We start from the raw sequence: 19,402 nt of genomic DNA, 5'->3' as shown, positions 1-19,402 counted from the left end.
TACACTTTGTATTAAGAGTTTATCAGTGATAACCTACATGATTATTTTTCATGTATATATTATATATGAACCCTTTAGTAGTATTAGTTAAAATGATTAACATATGATTCTAATTTCTGAGTATAATAATAATCATCTATATAATATAATCAAACACCATAGGCATAAAAGTCACAATAACACACAAATTACTATGGAAAATCTCAAAATATTAAGAGTTTATCAGTGATAACCTACATGATTATTTTTCATGTATATCTATATATCTTCTATATATATATATAACTATATAAAGCATCTCCTATATCTACAAATGTAATTTCCTATCATAATTTTAAGATGGCATACCAAAAGTTAGAACAAATTCCTATATTTTTACAATTTTCTTTCTTTTTTGCCCCTATTCTCACACACACAAAATCATTTTCTTACCTGCCCTCAAAAAAAAAAAAAAAAAAAAAAAAAAAACCAACAGAATAGACGTCCTCATAATCAAACCCCCTCTAATCATATTGCCACATTCAATAAGGAATTCCAAAGATCTTGCTCATTATTTTTCTCTTCTCAAAACGTCAGTCAAGTGCCGATTCCATCCCACCCCTGTTAAGTTGTGTTCCAGCGTCTTGAGTTTTCATTTTCCTTTCATGCTCCCCAGATACTAAACTCGATCTAGGTTGTTTTGTTTGTTGCAGGAGGCAAGGTTAAGCAGGTGAACGACCAGGTCTCGGTGGTCTGCAAGGGAGGTGATGATGGTGGTTGTTCTGCTTCTTCAATTCAAAATACACAATAAAGACAAGATTCTATTCTTTTACTGTAAGTTTAATATGCCCCTTTCAATTGAGGCCTGGTTGAATCCAATTGAAACCAATGGTTAACCCATTATTTGGGGAATTTTATCATGTTAGGGTTCGACATCATTTGGGGAATTTTAGGATCATCGTCAGTCGTTTAGGGTTCGAGAATCAAAACCCCTAAATGTTAGAAGTCATTCGTTCAGGGTTATAATCGTTCCTTCAAAGACACCTTCAATTGGGCTGTCTGGTTCTTAGTTGTGTACATCTTCATTTTTAAATTTAATTGTTATGCTTTGATTTGTTTCAGGCCGATGCACTTCGATGCGAACAAGAACGTGGTTCTGGTTAGTTTCTCTTTTATTTAGAGCTTGAGAAATGTAGTAGCATGTATGTAGGGGTGTTAAAAAGCTCTTTGTAACCGGCTGAGCCGACTAAACCGAAGCAAGTCGACCGGTTTGAAACTTATTATTTATCTTTTTTTTTTCACTTTTAAGTTTGTGGTTATGTGTATGTATCTTAATTATTGATCATCTTTATCAATTTAACTTTTTGATACAAACCAAGGATATTGAAAAGAAAACACCCATCCAAATTGCCGAAACTAAACTGGTAAAACAGCTGGTCTAGCCGACCCTTTCAATCCGGCTGGTCTGGTTTGTTGTTTACTTGTTTTTTGAAACAATAGTTAGTAGTCTAGCCTAGAGTTTTTCGTTATAACCGGCTGAAGTGGACCATGAGCAACCTTAGTAGTATGATGAAGATGCTTTTTTGGAATCAAACAATACCTATATTTTTAAAGGAGATGTTCTTGATTTAGTGTTCACATTGGGCTATGTATTAATATTGTGGAAGTATGATAACAGTATGAACTATGTATGTGTTAGATTGGTGTAAAGTTTTGTTCTTGCTCAGGAAATAAAGAAAAGTGATGATTCTGAAGAGACATTGCTTGAAAACAAAAGGCTTGTGGTGGAGGCAGTAGAAAAGCTGGTAAAACGGAAGAAGAGATATTGATTCACATGTTTCAACTATTTAAATTGAATGTCAAAGGATGAGCCAACCGCACTTGATATAAAAAAGGACCCTGAAAGCATGTGAGATGATGAAGATTGTATAAAAGATTCATGGGAAGATGAAGTTGAACCCTCTCTGGTACAATTTATATGCTATGTAATGATTTGAAAATCTCGCTTCGAACTGCCTGTTCTTCTAAATTCGAGTATGCTTAAATTGAAAAATATTCTTTATGTGATGTTACAATATTTTTCCTTCAACATGTATCCGCCACCAGTGGTAGCACCTCCTGTTGTGAAGGCCCTAAAGAAGTCAACAGTCAAACCGGCTCCAAGAAAAAGGGATACCTGTTGTTGAAGTAGCAAAAGAGGTGCCATTTTAAACAAGCTTTGTATTTCAGGCTCGAGCTCGGGCTCAATAACTAAATGAATATGGAAGTATAAATGGCTTCATAAAGTTTTGGATTTAATATGTTGATCGACTGTGCTCAGCGACTGTGGTTTCTTGACACATACACTGGAGGATACAGAGTTCATCGCGATATAAAGGTAACTAAGCCATTTAATGTTGCTTTTTCTAATAGTCTGTGGTGATTTTACTGTTTAGATTTCGGCAGCCTCACGCAACTCGAACTGGGTTCGTTGTTACGATCATTAGGCCTTACACCGAGCCCTGATCAACTGGATGCATTGATACAGAAAGCGGATACTAATAGTAATGGTTTTGTGCATTGATGTTGTATTATCTTGCACTACACATTTGGATAATTGAGATTCTCATAATACCATTTAATATTATGTGCAACTAACAATTACGTGAACAGGTACTCAATAGAGTTTTCGACCAGTCGGAAACCGCAAATGCTCCACTTGGTTGGCCATAATTTGGTTGTTTTGCGTCAGTTTGTTTTGTCCCTTCGTAACTTGGCAAGGGTTTGATCCGTATAGGGATTGTCAGATCCAACTGGTATAACACTTGATCCACTAATTTAATGCATTGACCCATATAAGTTGGTTAATTCTTGGATCGTTCCACTAAAAAAGTTGTCTTCATAATTTCTTGCAATATTTCTACCCGTCATATTGTTTCTCTTGGCTTCTCTCTTTGTTGTATGAGATTTTGTGCTTACATATGAAATACAAATTATGCAAGTGACTGTTGAGTGTTGGCAGACAGGTGCAGGCAACAAAGATTATGGGAGTCATAAAGGCGATTATTTTCTCTGGATCAAAACAAGGGCGGGATATGCAGATCTGGAATGGGATAAATGGAGAACTTTTAATTTCAGCAATTTCCCGATGTAATTCTTATCTTTAATTTTTTTTTGTATTGTACTACTATATGCCTGAGCATCTTCCTCAGGCCTACTCTTGTTTCGTATAAAATCGCCTTTTTCTCAAAAAAATAAAAACTTTTAGAAAGTGATTTGGTCTATGACAACAATGTTTAAAGAGTAAAGATATGATAAAGTTGATTTCATCATAACGTTTTTTTTTTATTAATTTGAAGATGGTTAGTTTTTTTTATTTAACTTGAGTGGTTTAATTGGTATATTCTAAGCCAGGTTCAACTCGATGTGGCATATTCAAAGATTTAACTTGACCGGTTAATGGTTGGAAAGACAACCGTTGTGGTTGCGCATCGGTTATCCACTATACAAAAAGTTGATTCGGTAGCGGTTATTCAAAGATTTCGATGATTGTTATAGTAATATTTTATTAATCATAAATAATGCATTAGTTATATTAAGGATTTGTAAAACAAAATGGACAAAAAAGTGTTTGCGCTCAATCCGACCTTACCCGGTTCGTGTTGACTGACACAAAATTAATTTTTTCAACTTAACCAGTTTTGACCCGTTACTATTTACTAAATCTTCTTTCTTTATTGCAGGTGGAACAGAATATTGGGTTTGTGCAGAAGAAAAGGGATGATGTGGCATTTTTAGTTTTTCACCGAAAGACCATGAGTCTGTTGATCAATTTTCACTTAAGAACTTTTTTTTACAGTAATTCTTATGTATTAGCTTTGTGTTTTAACCACTTCACACAACACAACATTTGATGACATTTTTCATGATAGTTTAACCATGGACTGGTCAAAACGTCCGAAAGCATTATCTTTTCAAACTAATTTTACATATATACACACACATATATATGATTTTTTTAACATTTATAGGTTTGAATTACGTTCTCGGCCCATACTGTCGACTCCGCCGCAACGTGCGGGTTTCCCACTACTATTATACATATGAACCCTTTAGTAGTATTAGTTAAAATGATTAACATATGATTCTAATTTCTGAGTATAATAATAATCATCTATATAATATAATCAACCACCATAGGCATAAAAGTCATAATAACACACAAATTACTATGGAAAATCTCAAAAATAGCCTTTGACCAAACATTTTTTTTTAAACAGCCATCTGAGCCGTTTCAAGCAGCTGAAACGGCTTAAAAAATCCTTTCAAGTCAACCAACTCATGATTGCCACGTGTCCAACTGAGATATTTTTATTGTTTTCTTAGTTGAGCCCTTTCAACATGGCTTAAGCCTTTTCAGTGTAGTGGCTTGAGAACTTTCAACACGACTTGAGATCTTTCAGTGTAGCGGCTTGGCTTGGCTTAAGATCTTTCAACACGGCTTGAGATCCTTCAACATAGTTTAAATATAAACGAATAATTAAAAAAATCTCAATTAAATGTGAGAACTTGAAAATCTCAATTAAAAAAATCTGAAAGTTTTAACTTGAAAAAAAAATATTTAACTTGAAAATAAAAAATTACTAGGTTAGAACCATGTGCACTACACGGGTTAAATATATGTAATTTTTATACTAAATAATAACAATATAACTTTAAAAACCTCGTGTATTGTACGAGTTGAATATGTGTATTACAAGGGTACAATACACAGTTTTTTAAAGATATTACTTTTTTTACAATACACGAGTTTTTTAAAGATATTACATTTTTATTATTTAGTATACAAAATTACATCTATTTAACACGTGTAATACAAAGAGTTTTAAAGGTATAACTTTTAAATTATTTGATATATACAATTACATTTATTCAACTCGTACAATACACGAGATTCTTAAATATATAACTTTTTTATTACTTAACTAGGTTATAACCCCGTGTATTACACGAGGTTGAATAAATAAATTTTAAATACTAAATAATAAAACAATATATCTTTAAAAACCTCATTTATTGTACGGGTTGAATAAATATAATTTTATATATTAAATAACAAAAAATATATCTATAAGAACCATATTGTACGGGTTGAATAAATGTAATTTTATATACCAAATAAAAAAGTTATATCTTTAAAACCACGTGTATTACACGGGTTGAATAAATGTGTAATATTGTCTATCAAATAATAAAATAATACATCTTTAAAAAACCATATTTATTACACGGGTTGAATAAATGTAATTTTATATACCAAATAATAAAAAATTACATTTTTAAAAATATGTGCATTACACGGTTTGAATAAATATAATTTTCTGTACTAAGTAATCAAAAAATATATATCCTTAAAAAACCTCCTGTATTGTACGAATTGAATAAATCTAATTTTATATATCAAATAATAAAAAGTTATATATTAAAAAACCTCATGTATTACATGGGTCGAGTAAATGTAATTTTGTATAGTGAAAATAAAAATATTTAATATATTAATACAAAGTTTGGTTTTCATGATAAAAATAGATTATTTTGTTGTTGCAAAATTTGTTAACGAAGTCTCAATAAATTTAACCATTTATTTAAAACTCCTTAAATGTATAAATGATAAATAATATTAGTTAATTTTATTTTAAGTTTCGTAAAATCTATTTGATACCAAACTAAACAAAACGTTCAAATATAATTAATTCAAATAGATCTAACTACTATAATAAAAGAAACCAACTTTTGAACACGTGTCATTCATTGAAGGTATCCTCAAATCTATATTTATTTTATATTAACTTAATAAATAATAAATTAATATTAAATCTTATCATACTTTAATAAAATATTATCCTTAAATCTAAATTGTTAGTTTAATATATTTTTAAAACAAATACCTCTCTTATCTACTTATCTTATATTAAATATATAAATAATAAAATAATATTAAATGTTATCCTAATTTATTAAAAATATAATTTTTTTATTATTTGGTATACAAAGTTATATTTATTCAACTCGCGTAAAACACATGGTTTTAAGGATATAATTTTCTTTATTATTTGGTAGTTTTTTCAACCCGACTATACACGGGTTTTTTTAAAGATACGACGTTTTTAGTATTTAATATACAAAATTACATTGTTTAGGATATAATTTTTTTTATTATTTGGTAGATTTTCAACCCGACTATACATGGGTTTTTTAAAGATACGGCGTTTTTAGTATATAATATACAAAATTACATTTATTTAGGATATAATTTTTTTAGTTATTTGGTAGATTTTTCAACCCGACTGTACACCGGTTTTTTAAAGATACGATGTTTTTAGTATTTAATATACAACATTATTTATTTAATCAGTGTAATACACATTGTTTTTAAAGATATAACTCTTTTTAGATCTATTCAATACGTGTAATATACGGGGGTTTTAAGGATGTAATTTTTTTATTATTTGGTAGATTTATTCAACCCGATTATACATGAGTTTTTTAAAGATACGACGTTTTTAGTATTTAGTATACAAAATTACATTCATTTAATCTGTGTAATGCACATGGTTTTTAAAAATACAACTTTTTTATTATTTGATATATAAAATTACATTTATTTAACCCGTACAATATACAGGGTTCAAAAAGATATAACTTTTAATTATTTAATATATAAAATTACATTTATTCAACCCGTGTAGTACACGGGGTTCTAGCCTAGTAATATTATAAATGAGAAAGAGATTAAACTAAATAATAATTATTCATAAGATATTAAACCAATAATATTTAGTAGAAGGGTTATCTATAATATAAGATATTAAATTAAATAATATTTAGTAGGGGGATTATCTATAATTAATTAGAAGAAATTAAATTAAAACAATAATTATCTATAAGAGATGACCTAATATGATGACAAGTGTCCCTAAAATGGTTTCTTTTATTATATAGTTTAGATTTAGATATATAACTTTTTTATTACTTAATATATAAAAGAGTGAATTGGAAGTTTTGTCCTTTATTTTTATACTAGCCTAAGATCGCGCGAGTTTCGCGGGTGGCTTAACACAAACATATAATATATACTGGCAATGAGATGAGCTTTGAAAGATGAATCCACAACCAAATACTCTCATATAACAAAACATGTACAGTAAACTTGAAAGATGAATCCACAACCAAATGTCTGTTCCCCTTTTCTAGACACATTAATCCAGTATTAGTGATTTGACAACAATTGGTCAATTTAAAAGTTACACACAAAAGAAGAAAAAAAGAGAAGGTTATGACAGTGCAACATATCAATATATAATTGGCCAAAACGATTTAAATTTTAAAGTTTTATATGACTACATTTTGAATACATTAATAGTAATGTCACTAACAAACATCAATCTGCAAACAGGTCAGATGGATTTTGCATCAAAGGCTGTTGGTAAAGAGAATGCAAGTCACAAGTATTCAAACATTTAAAACGCATTGTTATCGGATCATTAAAATTAATGGTAGGACAGACTAATATATATACACACATAACTTTCATATATATACATAACTTTCAATCCCACTTATAACCGACTTTCACCTTCTTTTCAACCGATTCATGTGTGCTTTGTCTTTGGCTTTGATAGGTTGTCAATACCCCCTAACAAAAAAAGTGGAAATTATCAAATATAAAAAGTTATATCCACTTGATATATGTCAATTTACCTCTTAACTAAGTTGAAATCCAAACTAAACATTGACCCGTAACTGAGCCAAATTCCAAAACTACCCTTACATAGTAACTATTTACTCTAGACATAATTGGACACCAAACAATCTGACTCTAATTTAGATTGCTAATAATTCAGTCAATTGGACACCAAAAACAATCTGACTCTAATTTAGATTGGTAACAACTCAGTCAAACTTTGGTATCTTCGAAATAAACTCATGTATCTGTTAACGGATCAGAATATATAAATTTTTTAAAATATGAGTCGGACTTCTAACGGGTCAAAATAAATAAATTTTGATCAAAATATGTCGGCATTTAAAAAGCACGCCTCATACATGCGTCTTATGCCAATTTTTTGCCCGATAAGCACGCCTCATGAACACTTTACGTACAACACTCACCTTACTTGCACAAAAGCGATAGTGGTTGTGCCTGGGGTTGCCTTGCGCCAAGGCGCGCTTTCCAAAGCCAAGGCTAAAACTATCAAACCCGCCTTACCTACACAAAAGCGATGGAAGTTACCTTGCTCCTAGGCGTGTTTTTTAAACCAAGGCTAAAACTGAAGCGGGTCAAATGGGCCTCAAGGTTGATATTACCTACACTACACAATTCTTGGATGTAAGAAAAAATATGGTAACATGAAATACCTGAAGGTAGATATTATCATCTTTCCTCCATTGCAAATAGATTTTAAAAGAAGGTTGTACGCAGGGCTGCAAACTTCACATAAAATAAATATTAAGTTAGAAATTCTAATAATTATGCTAAATATTCGCTAAAAAGTGCATCCTGGTTTGGTTTAAAAGGCGCGCCTAGGCGCGAGGCGACCTAAAAATGGTCCTGAGGTGCAGTTGAGTGTTGTACAACAGGCTTTTTATGCTGTACATTGATGTTTTTTTCCGTTTTAAAACATATATAAAGCTTAATTATAACTAAATCATAGGTAGAGGATGCTAAAAGCATATGGGATTTATAAAATAATTTATATAATCCTTTGTGTCTTGCGTACGAAAAGCTCAACGCTTTTGCACCTCAGTTTTAGACCTCGTCGCTTTTGTGCGCTTACCACTTTTTTAAACCAAGCATCCTGGTTGGTAGTTCCTCTCACTTCATCCTCTAGGGGAAAATGAATAAGTAGAAGTTAAAAATAGGCCCATCCTGAATTATTATATTATCTTTTTCACAAATTCACCAGGCTAAGACCAGAGGGATAATTATGTGTTGGTTGAAACAGTTCTGGTCGATTCGGGTCAGCTTGGTTAGCCAAGAGTACTTTTTTGTTCAAATTATATAACATTACATGTCTTAATTTCAGCTATTTATCTGAAAAATCTAAAGTCAAAATACAATCCTTGAAGATTCAAATTTGAACCCAAAATTTTAGATTATCTAAAGAATTACCCAAGATTAATAGTGATGCTTACCATGGTATTTACTCTGTCAGGTTGACCAAAATCTTCTTTCACAAGTGTTCGCATATGCTTTTCTTCATCTCTGGACAAAATTGAAAAGCAAAAAAAAAAAAAAAAAAAACATTAACAAATTGCATTATAATACAACACCTGAAATAATAATCCTTTTCTCAAATTCCATCAGTTTTCATAATAATCCATTTCTCAAATTCCATCATTAAATAATAACCCATTTCTCAAACATTAACAGAATAGCCTACCGATAACTTTTTTATAAAAACCAGGTTGAATTGCCAACAAACATTTTAAGTCCATTTCTTAAATTCCATAAGTAATAAATTTATATCTTCAAAAGATTAACTTTAAAAACTATATTATTAAAATAATAATCCATTTTTAATTAATGAAGTTAGTTATAGATTGCACGTATATGAATAACCGTTGGTAGACCTTCGACCCGTTTGAATCATTTCAACTTCAGTTAAGTTTCTAAATGTTCCTGTTCTTCTAGTCAATCAACATTCAAGTATAACCGAGATACTCAGTCCATATACAAACAACTTATTGGTTCAACTTTATCAAAACAATATAACTTCTGTAATCATATTTAGAACTATAAATTAAAAAAACGCAACTAAAGTCAAATAAAGTGCAACATATAATATATACCAATTTAGAGGCTTTAGATGCAACTAAAGTCAAATAAAGTGCACATCAGATTACTATGAATGTTCGGATTCAATATTCATCATTGGAAAATATATGAAGTATGAACAACAAAGAACTGGTTAAATCAACTACATAAAGATCAATTGAACATGTAATTATCCTTAATCAGTGGAATCAACTGTTGGTAATGTCTAAAAACAATACGTACACACCTGAATTTGATGAGCTGGCATCTATGATAGGATGATGTTTCATCACTTCATTCTTTGAGAGACCAAACTCTTTGCATTTGAAAAGAGCCCCGTGCCTTCATCCTAAATAAAGAAACATATGACTTTTACACTTTTGTCTTTTTAACATAAATGGATATGTAAGAGTGCAAAGTGGATAACTGACCAGTTAACATTTCCTCTAAGCGTGCAAAGTGAGCCTTTGAAATCCCGTGTCTCAAACCATCCTGACCCATATTCCTGTTAGCAGGACTCTGCCCAGAAACCGAAGGATTCTGCCCACCGCCACCATTACTCATATCTTGAAGTAGTTGCTAGATCATGTGTTGTTGCATGCTAGACCTCACTCCTCGCCTAACGGGTCATTTCATCGAAATAAAAACAAATATTAAAAATGGAATCTTTATCATGCCATGAGCTAAGAAAGCAAGAAACATACCATGCATAAACGGTCCTAGTTTGGTCCAGCTAGGTTTTAACGATTTGGACAACGTTATACACACCCCTAACTTCAAAAAACTAAAGCCATACCTGTCTTTGTAACTGCTCAAGTCTTAGTTTCTCTTTATTTGCCAGCTCATATTCACCATTGATCAAGTGTCGTCGATATGGTCTAAGCCTAGAGTCAGTTCAAGTTGACACGGGTCATGTCTTATTAAAGGCCAAACCTTTTAAGAAACTTCATAAATAGAAAATGAGTTAAATATGATCACAAAATCGGACCCGCTTGATCACAAAAATTCACCCGCTTCAAATAAACATACACACAAAAAAATTACAAAAAGAAAAACAACTTCACCTGGTTCGCTGAGTAACCGCTGCGTTTCCTGAAGCACAACAAAGTCAAAACCTAAGTTAGGGTTTCATATGCACAAATACTATGGCGATCGATCGAATAATATGAAACAAACAATATATATACAAATAACATCTAGGAAATGAAATAGGAATCAGAAGAGTGAGATGTTGGTCCTTACCTTCTTTGCCGGAAACCCTACCTGATATAGCTCCAACCACCATCTCTGTCATCTCAGCAACCCACAAGTTGTCGATCGTCGGAACCCTAACCGGAACAAACGTCGTTCATATCTCGCTTAAAAACCCTAGCCGTCGTTGCTAACACCGAGGACCAGAGACCATAAACCACCATCACTACCACCCACAATAATAGATAGAAACAGATGAGATCGGAACAAAATTTTAGAGAGAGAAAGGGTTTTGGTGATGGATCGGAAAAAAAATCAGAGAGAAAAGAAGAGATTACCAACAACCGTGTTCACCGTCTACAGGTTACCGACGGTGGATGAAACACACACCAGAGCAGTATCACCGTGATGGCGCCGCCGCCGCCGCAGAACCACTGTGAATCCACCACACCAGAGCAGATTTGGCCATATAAAATGACAAATAAAACATTAACAAATCGACACTATTTAAACAATATAAACCCTAATTTCAGATTTGGAAATTGAACTTAGAATTAAAATCTGAAGAAGAAGAAGAAGAAAAACTACAGAGAAGAAGAGCCTAACCGTGATCTTGAATGCTTGATCCATTGTCTTCGCACAGATTGAAAAGGAAGGGTTTAACCAAAATGGAAACCTATCAATCTCTCTCTCTCTGATCAATTTCGTGTGAGCAAAAAGAGCGGACGAATGGCGTGGTACTATCTCGCTCAAATTCTTTCAATAAGGGTTAATAGGAGGACAGGTGGCAATAAGTGGTTTAAGAAGATGCCAAGTGGCACCAAAATGTATTGTTTTAATATACATAATAGATCCTTTTATAGGCGGTGTCCTTTATGTTTAAAATTGACGAATTTTATACTTAATGTTTCAAAATCATACGCGTTATGTCCTTTAACCCTAACTGAGTTAATTTTTTCTGTTAAATCAGATCATGTGCAAAACACATGAGGGTATAATTGTCATTTTACACCGTTTGATTAAAAAAACGTCTTAAGGGTGTACGGGGCGTTCGCGGGGAGAGCATTCGGTGAGCCTTGTCCCCGATCGGGAACACCGCCGCCATCAACGCGGGGACCCGAATCGGGGGGTGAGATCGGTGTGGACTCACCGCTGGTTTTGCACGAGAATTGAAGAACGGCTACATGTGCAACGGTCGGATTTTTTAAAAAAAAAATCACCTTTTTAAAACATATATAAATAACCATCCCATTCACTCCATTTTTTTATACTCAAACCATATCAACCTCACACATTTTTTATACTCTCCAACCACACCCACTTCACTTTATTTTTTATACTCTCAAACCACACCCCCTTCACACCGAGCAATGGAGAACCAACCCCGCGAGGCCAAGAAAAAAACTAAAGGACGGGGCTCGCAACCGTCTCGTGGTGGTTCGAGCGGTGCAAGTGCTCAACCACAACCCCCTTTCGGATACACTTCACAACCCCCTTTTTTTTCCAACAACCTTCACACCCCTCGTTTTACAACACCCAACAACCCAATTTCGGCTATCTTCAAAATTTGTTATCAATGGACGCTCCTCCTCAATCCCCCGCCTTCGACCCATATGCTTTTCGTGCCCCACAAGTTCCTCCTCAAAATTTATTTTCTAGTATGAATGTGATTTTTATTTTTCTAGTTTGAATGTATTTTTTTTAATTTAATGAAATGTTTTTTATTTTATTTTTATTTTTATTAATATTTTTTTAATTTATAAACATGCATAATTTTACAAAAAAAAAAAAAAAACCCAACTCCCCTAAGAGGGGAGTGCCGCCATCAAAATGGGGTGTTAGGGGAGTTTAAGAGGGGAGTTGACGTGACACTAGTTGGTTGGTTGGGCGTAAGAGAGGGGACTCACCTCTTAGGTGAGTGCCCCTTAGACTGCGGGGTATGGTGGGGCTTGGGTTGGGCGTGGGTTGGGGCAATTGCTGACACCTGGATGTTAACCCAAACCCAAGTTTTAATGGGGTATGGTGGGGCTTGGGTTGGGCGTGGGTTGGGCCGGCGTGGCCTAGCCACATCACCATTTTTTTTAATATATATTTAAATTAATTAAATACATAAAAAAACATATTTTTTAAATACATAAACAAACATAATAATTATTAAAATAAAAAACAATCATTCTTCGTCGTCTTCGTCGGTTTCGAACCCAGGAATCGTTGAAACATGTTCCATCAAATCAGATCGAAGGTTGTGATGTATATCCCTTGACTTGATCCAAAATTCATTAACCGCTTTATCTTGGTCTGTTACGTTACCTGGTTGGGAATCATCGTCATCATAGTGGGTAACGACCGCTCTACCTTCGTCCTCCAAAATCATGTTGTGAAGAATGATACATGTGTACATCACGTTTCCAATCTGATCCTTGTCCAATAGTCGACAAGGCATTTGTAATATTCGCCACCTTTTCTTCAAAACACCGAATGCTCGCTCGACGTCTTTACGTGCAGCCATCTGTACCCTGTTAAACTTTAATCTCTTTGGATCTGTCGTACCGTGTTTTGTGAATGATTTTACAAAAACCCCCCACTCTGGGTAAATCGTTAGCGGTAACCCGTTCACGAGCGATGTACCTTCTTCTGCGTTTAGGTTGTTGACTCTCTTCCTCCTCCTCTTCGTTTTCAACGATAACTTTTACCACCGTCGCGATCGTTTGTAGAAATATTTCCGCCCCATCGTCAGATGATGATGACGATTCAGTATAACTTGAAGAACTCATGGCGAGATTGTGTTTTATGTGTTTGATTTTGTGTGAGAAAAATGATAAATATTGTAAAGTATTTATAAAGGAAATTTTTTTTTAAATAGACCAACGGCTAGTTTGGTTTGGCCATTCACAACCCGCCATGTCAGCTTGGCCAGACCGCCCCACGCCCGGCTTGAAACCCATGCCCCAAGGGCCACGCCGAAACCCATGCCCACCTGGGGTGGTGGCTTGGGCGTTTTCCCCCTACCCACGCCCAAACTCCCGCCCCATACCCCGCAGTCTTACACCCTAATGGAAAAGAAAAATATTATACTATCAAGTCCATTTGCTTTCTCTCTCAACAAACAAGTAATTTCTCTTTCTACTCTGTATCACCACCACATCCTCCTACAACCACCTCCTTCCACCACCACATTCTCGTTACATCCCCAAACCCACCAGAAAAAAAATAAATTGAATAAACTCATAAAGTTCTTCTCTATAATTTTGTCAATCAAATTTCACTTCAGTTTGAGTGCAGATTAAAGTAGTTTCTCAATACAAAGGCACAACAGGTTCCAATCATTAAAAAAATAAAACAGAATTCGTCAACAACAACGCATCAATTACCCTAACGTCTCGATCTCCATCGTAGCTCTTTCGCTCTTTCCCTCCCTAATTCCGCTCAACCGACCGTCTCCGCTATTCCGCCATCATCAGCGATGGCTCCGCCGTCTCCGCTATAACCAGTGACGGCCTCCGCCGGCAACCGACTGCGACCACCACATCAGCGGCAACAGAAGAGACATGACGACAATGGCTGCGGTGTTAGTATTAGGGTTTCCGATGGATTGTTTAGAGGAATGATTTGGGTTTGGGTTTCCAGTGGATTGTTTATGTAGGATTAAGGTTTCCTTGGTGGAGGTGAAGGTGAAGGGTAGTGGTGGTGGTGGGTGGTTGTTGGTGGTGGTGGACAGTGGTCATGAGAAGGGATAGTGAGAGAGATGGAGATAGGTAAAGAAAGAGATGCAAAGATGGGTTTTGTGTGATAATATACTATTTAATATAATATTAATAATTGATTAAATTTATTTTTGTTATATTGTTAATTAAATATTTATCCTTATGTTGGTAAAAAGACTAAAATATCCTTGTATGATCTGATTTAACAAAAAAAAAAAAAAAAAAAAAACTAACTGGGTTAGAGCTAAAGAGCATAACGTGTAGGATTTTAAAACATTAAGTACAAAACTCGTCAATTTTAAACATAAAGGACATCGCCTGTAAAGGGGGTATAAAATTACTAACATTTATTCAACTCGTGTAATAACGGGGTTTTTAAAGTTATATTTTTTATTATTTAGTATAAAAATTACATTTATTTAACCGGTATAATACACGGGGTTCTAACCTAGTAATTTTTTATTTTCAAGTTAAAACTTTCAGATTTTTTTTAATTGAGATTTTCAACTTCTCACATTTAATTGAGATTTTTTTTAATTATTCGTTTATATTTTTAATTATTCGTTTATATTTAAACTATGTTGAAAGATCTAAAAGTGTGTTGAAAGTTCTCAAGCCGTGTTGAAAGATCTTAAGCCAAGCCAAGCCGCTACAGTGAAAGATCTCAAGCCGTGTTGAAAGTTCTCAAGCCGCTACAATGAAAAGGCTTAAGCAGACATATTGAAAAGGCTCGGCTAAGAAAACAATAAAAATATCTCAATTGAACACGTGTCAATCATAAGTTGGATGACTTGAAAGGATTTTTTAAGCTTTTTTGGAAAAAAAATGTGTGGTCAAAGCTATTTCAGATATTTTCCCAATTATATATATATATGGAATCCATTAAGTGTAACCAACTTTCAAATCAACCTTGACCATTGGATTTGGCTGAGATTAAATCTCAGCCACTTAAACTCACATTTTTAACTGCTATTTAAGCAGTTATTAGCAGTTACTATTGGAACCCTGTTTTCACTCACCACGTCGTCCATAACCTCTGTTTACAGTTGTTATATACACATAGATAAACACAGAGTTCCCTCATGTTTTTGATTTGGTCTACGAGAACCCTAAGAGCCCACCGCCTGCTACAGCTAAGCGTTCTTCAATCGCGACACAGTAAGCATTTAGATTCATATTAGGGTTTCTTCTGATTGCAATTTTTATGCTCTCAAGCCTCCATCAGTTGGTGCATTTTATCACCAGGACGTCTTCCTTCTCTTCCTGCGAGTTCAAGGTTAGTGGTACACTCCTATCAGCCTTATCCGAACCCAATTCCGACACGATTCCGATCCAACAGGTACCCAATTCTGATCAATTGATTTTGTTTCCACAGTAGGAATATTAGGGATTTAGGGTTTTTTCATCTGTGTATTCTCAGTTATACCTAATTTGGAGATGCAGGTAGATGAAATGGCGGAAGGGCGTCAACATAGTGAAAATTCAAACCCTCCACCTTCCTCGAAGTCGACAACAGCATCGGAGATCCATAATATGTTTGAGAAGGTTCGTATTTTGTTATAAGTTTATATTAACTGCTACTGTGTTGGATGTTGTGTATTGATATAGGCCGGAAAATGTATGTTTAAAGACACTTTAGCAACTGGATTTGTTGACACACAACTTTACAGTCCATTGGAGTGGTGCGATTTCATCACCAATCCATTGGAGTCGTTACCAACAATTGATTTGTAAATGCTACTACTTCATCGCATCGCAAAGTAGTCAATGGTTCAGAACCAATGTTATTCAGATGTCATTACAATTGTTCAAATGAATCAATTTATATTTTCTCCTTTTCTTGCTTCCTGGTGCTAACTTACTTATTTCAATGTTACTCATTCTACTTGTCAGGGTCATCATGGTCCAGTCATCGAGATGGCATGTCACGCTTCTGGTGGATTGCTGGTAACGGCTGGAGCCAATGCCAAAATACTTGTATGGTATGTTGATGGTGGATTTTATACCCATTTCAATAACCGTTGTGTTGTGATTATAATAGTTCTTTGATCATTGTTAGTAGCGTTGCAATTCTTATTTGTTTTTTACTGCTTGGAAACTAATTTTACTTATTGTTTTCATTTTTTAGCTTTTTTCTGGATACGATGATACATACGTGTCTGTTGTGTGGCGGCAGAGATCAGGTAATTTCGAACCATTTGTTTCCTCAAGTGAATTTGTTGATTATTAGCTAATGATTTATGTTATTCTTTTCTTTATTTCGGAATGATTTATGTGCTGATAACTTCAGGTTGTAAACTTGTGGAATCTCCAAGACTACAACTGCACAAGTATACCCACCAATGAAGCAATTGACTTTGTATGTGTTATTGGTACCACATCTTCTTTGCTTCAGGTCTGCAAAGCACGAAAACTGGTGACAAGTCAGCATTTCATCTAAATTTGGTGCCGCGGTTCTTGCGAAAGATGAAGATGGCAAAGATGATGAAGAGACGCTACCTTTAAGTTATCTTAATTAAGGATGTAAGATACTTAGGCCTCTGATGAGTGAAATTATTTCTTCTTAAAAATTGTTATTGATCTATTTGTAAGGTTTTCTTCTTATATGGCGGTTGAATTTGAGTAACCTCCAACCACCACCCCACTCCATATGTTAATTACTAAAGCTGACAGGTAAATGAATAATCCCTATGGCTAACTGAATGGAGAAGGACGGGAGGAGAGAAGTAGCAATTGCATTAAAGAGAACATTAGTTTTATGCCACTCCTCAGGTATGGATCGTTTTTGTTGTGATATATTGATCTAGCTTAGATTATTTATTTTAGTTAAGTTAAACTGATTATTTTAATTAAACATGATGCAATCACAAGTGTAAAGCAAGAGTCCAGTGAGTATGTGCTTGCATGCTTTAGTAAATTTGCTTTATTTCATCAGGAAAAGGCCAAAGCACTTGGATTAAGGCCTGGGCCCAAATATTATGAACTACAAGGAGGAATGTATATGAGATCAGATTTAAAAGATATCATGGTACATATATCAATTTGCATTTTCCTCTTTATTTATAGATCACAATAAAGGTGGCACCCCTTTTACCTATGAGTGGGTTGATTTGAGTTATATTATAACTTAAATGGGTCAAATCAGAAAATCATAGTTAAAAGTGAATGAGTCAAAACTGGTTGAGAGTCACCCAAAGTCTACTTTTTATGCATACAGCTTCCCAAATCGTTTATTTGAATATTTATATTAATATTAAAGATGTTGTTTTTGCAATCATAATTAACGCGATAGTTAATTATGAAAATGGGAAAAAAAAGTTTCTGAATTAACTCAAACTGTTATTTCAACATTTTTACTTATAAATGGGTATGTATGGGTCATGTAAGTATGTTTTTGTTCAAACGTGTAAATAAAGAAAAAAAATATAGGAAAAGGGGAACATGTCAAATATGCTAACAGTTACCAAAAGTCTATTTTTCCATGCGAAGAAAACGCTGGATTGTATTAAAAAAAACTTATATTAATATTCTAATAATATTTTTTTCCAACTGTAATTAATGAAAGTATTTATAAACAGGGACAAAAAATAACCCAATTCACTTTGGACCTTACAAAAATGATCCATATTGACCCATCACTTAATTAAAATGCATTTTCTTTTGTACTTTTTAGATTCATCCTGTTGATGGACTTGGACGCCAGGGTTCTCCTTGTAGCTTGCCCATTCTCTCATTTTCAAGAAATATCATTTGCACAATCTATAGAGGAGAATTATTATGTTGATACTGCAGAGGAAAAACAGAAAATGTCAATTATGTAATTCATTCCAGTCCCATTGTCAGTGTAAACTCTAGTGATGATCAAATGTGGATGTCAAGTTTTGGTGTGGCTGAGCATATGATGCAGGACATCAAATGTAACTGTGCAATTTGTCCTTAAGCAATAACTTAAAGGGGATACCTGGTTCAGGAGATGATATATATTTTTGGCATGATTTATGGATTAGTGATAGGCCTTTAAAGGACCATTTTAAACACCTTTACTTGATTACTCATAATAAAGAAGCAAAAATAAAAGATCATATGGAAGTGGGGCATCAGTTAAGGTGGAAATGGGAGTGGGCGCATGACCCCACTGATGGGGTAGAAAAACAACAATTTGATATTTTGGTGCAAGCTCTTAACGGAATTTCTGTGAGAGGAGAAAGAGACATTTGGAGATGGAAAGGCTATGAAAATGAAGAGCTAACTGTTGGTGGTCTAAGAAAAAAAAAAAAAAAAATTTTATGAAGTCACTAAACCCAACGATGGGGAATTATGGTCTTGGTGGAATAATTGGGTCCCACAAAAGGTGAATCTCTTTGCGTGGAGGGCGACTCTTAATCGAATTCCGTCCAAAGTTAATCTTATACACCGGGGCGTGATTATGGGTGACGATAAATGTGTGCGGTGCGGCTTAAGACCGGAGACGGTGGAACATATTTTGTGGGATTGTTGGATAGCAAAATCTATTTGGTGGACGATTATGGTTTGGCTTAAACTACCTTTTCCGGTTGGAGATTGTTCACTTAGTCAACTACTTGGAACGACTAAAGATATGAAGGGTTCGAAAGAATGGAAGAAAATTATTGGTGCGGTCCTAATGGTGGCGGCTTGGGAGATTTGGAAGGCGAGAAACGACAACACTTTCAACAATCAACACACTCACTTCAATAGGACGGCGGAACTTATC

General features: G+C 34.1%; 2 long non-coding RNA genes and 1 other non-coding gene across 21 annotated transcripts; 2 read left to right on the top strand and 1 right to left on the bottom strand.

Moving 5' to 3' along the window:
• The first annotated feature begins 459 nt into the window (after positions 1–459).
• On the top strand, positions 460–3,921 carry LOC118492512. Of its 9 annotated transcripts, XR_004894140.1 has the most exons (8): positions 479–813; positions 1,102–1,138; positions 1,707–1,946; positions 2,086–2,356; positions 2,425–2,522; positions 2,632–2,774; positions 2,981–3,108; positions 3,702–3,921. It is a non-coding gene; the product is annotated as an uncharacterized LOC118492512 (long non-coding RNA). The 9 variants fall into 9 exon arrangements; XR_004894134.1 differs by having other exon boundaries at positions 460–607; positions 693–813; positions 2,086–2,774; XR_004894138.1 differs by having other exon boundaries at positions 464–602; positions 693–813; positions 2,086–2,774.
• A 3,484-nt stretch (positions 3,922–7,405) lies between these two features.
• Positions 7,406–12,761, bottom strand: LOC110939950. Of its 8 annotated transcripts, XR_004894131.1 has the most exons (12): positions 11,573–12,761; positions 11,305–11,400; positions 11,018–11,192; positions 10,840–10,867; positions 10,572–10,659; positions 10,207–10,394; positions 10,023–10,124; positions 9,154–9,223; positions 8,796–8,845; positions 8,377–8,449; positions 8,131–8,227; positions 7,406–7,654 (listed from the first exon to the last, which is right to left on the bottom strand). It is a non-coding gene; the product is annotated as an uncharacterized LOC110939950 (long non-coding RNA). The 8 variants fall into 8 exon arrangements; XR_002592650.2 differs by having other exon boundaries at positions 10,572–10,867; XR_002592651.2 differs by having other exon boundaries at positions 8,377–8,442; positions 10,572–10,867.
• Positions 12,762–15,532: 2,771 nt separating this feature from the next.
• On the top strand, positions 15,533–18,676 carry LOC110939949. Of its 4 annotated transcripts, none has more exons than XR_002592644.2 (9): positions 15,533–15,828; positions 15,896–16,009; positions 16,114–16,215; positions 16,564–16,652; positions 16,799–16,853; positions 16,961–17,193; positions 17,344–17,442; positions 17,606–17,698; positions 18,344–18,676. It is a non-coding gene; the product is annotated as an uncharacterized LOC110939949 (transcript). The 4 variants fall into 4 exon arrangements; XR_004894129.1 differs by having other exon boundaries at positions 15,668–15,828; positions 16,091–16,215; XR_004894128.1 differs by having other exon boundaries at positions 15,673–16,009; positions 16,091–16,215.
• Positions 18,677–19,402: the final 726 nt, after the last annotated feature.

This window comes from Helianthus annuus, chromosome 5 (assembly GCF_002127325.2).
Source record: "Helianthus annuus cultivar XRQ/B chromosome 5, HanXRQr2.0-SUNRISE, whole genome shotgun sequence".
Taxonomy (NCBI): Eukaryota; Viridiplantae; Streptophyta; class Magnoliopsida; order Asterales; family Asteraceae; genus Helianthus; species Helianthus annuus.
This window is presented reverse-complemented; position numbering and strand designations above follow the sequence as displayed.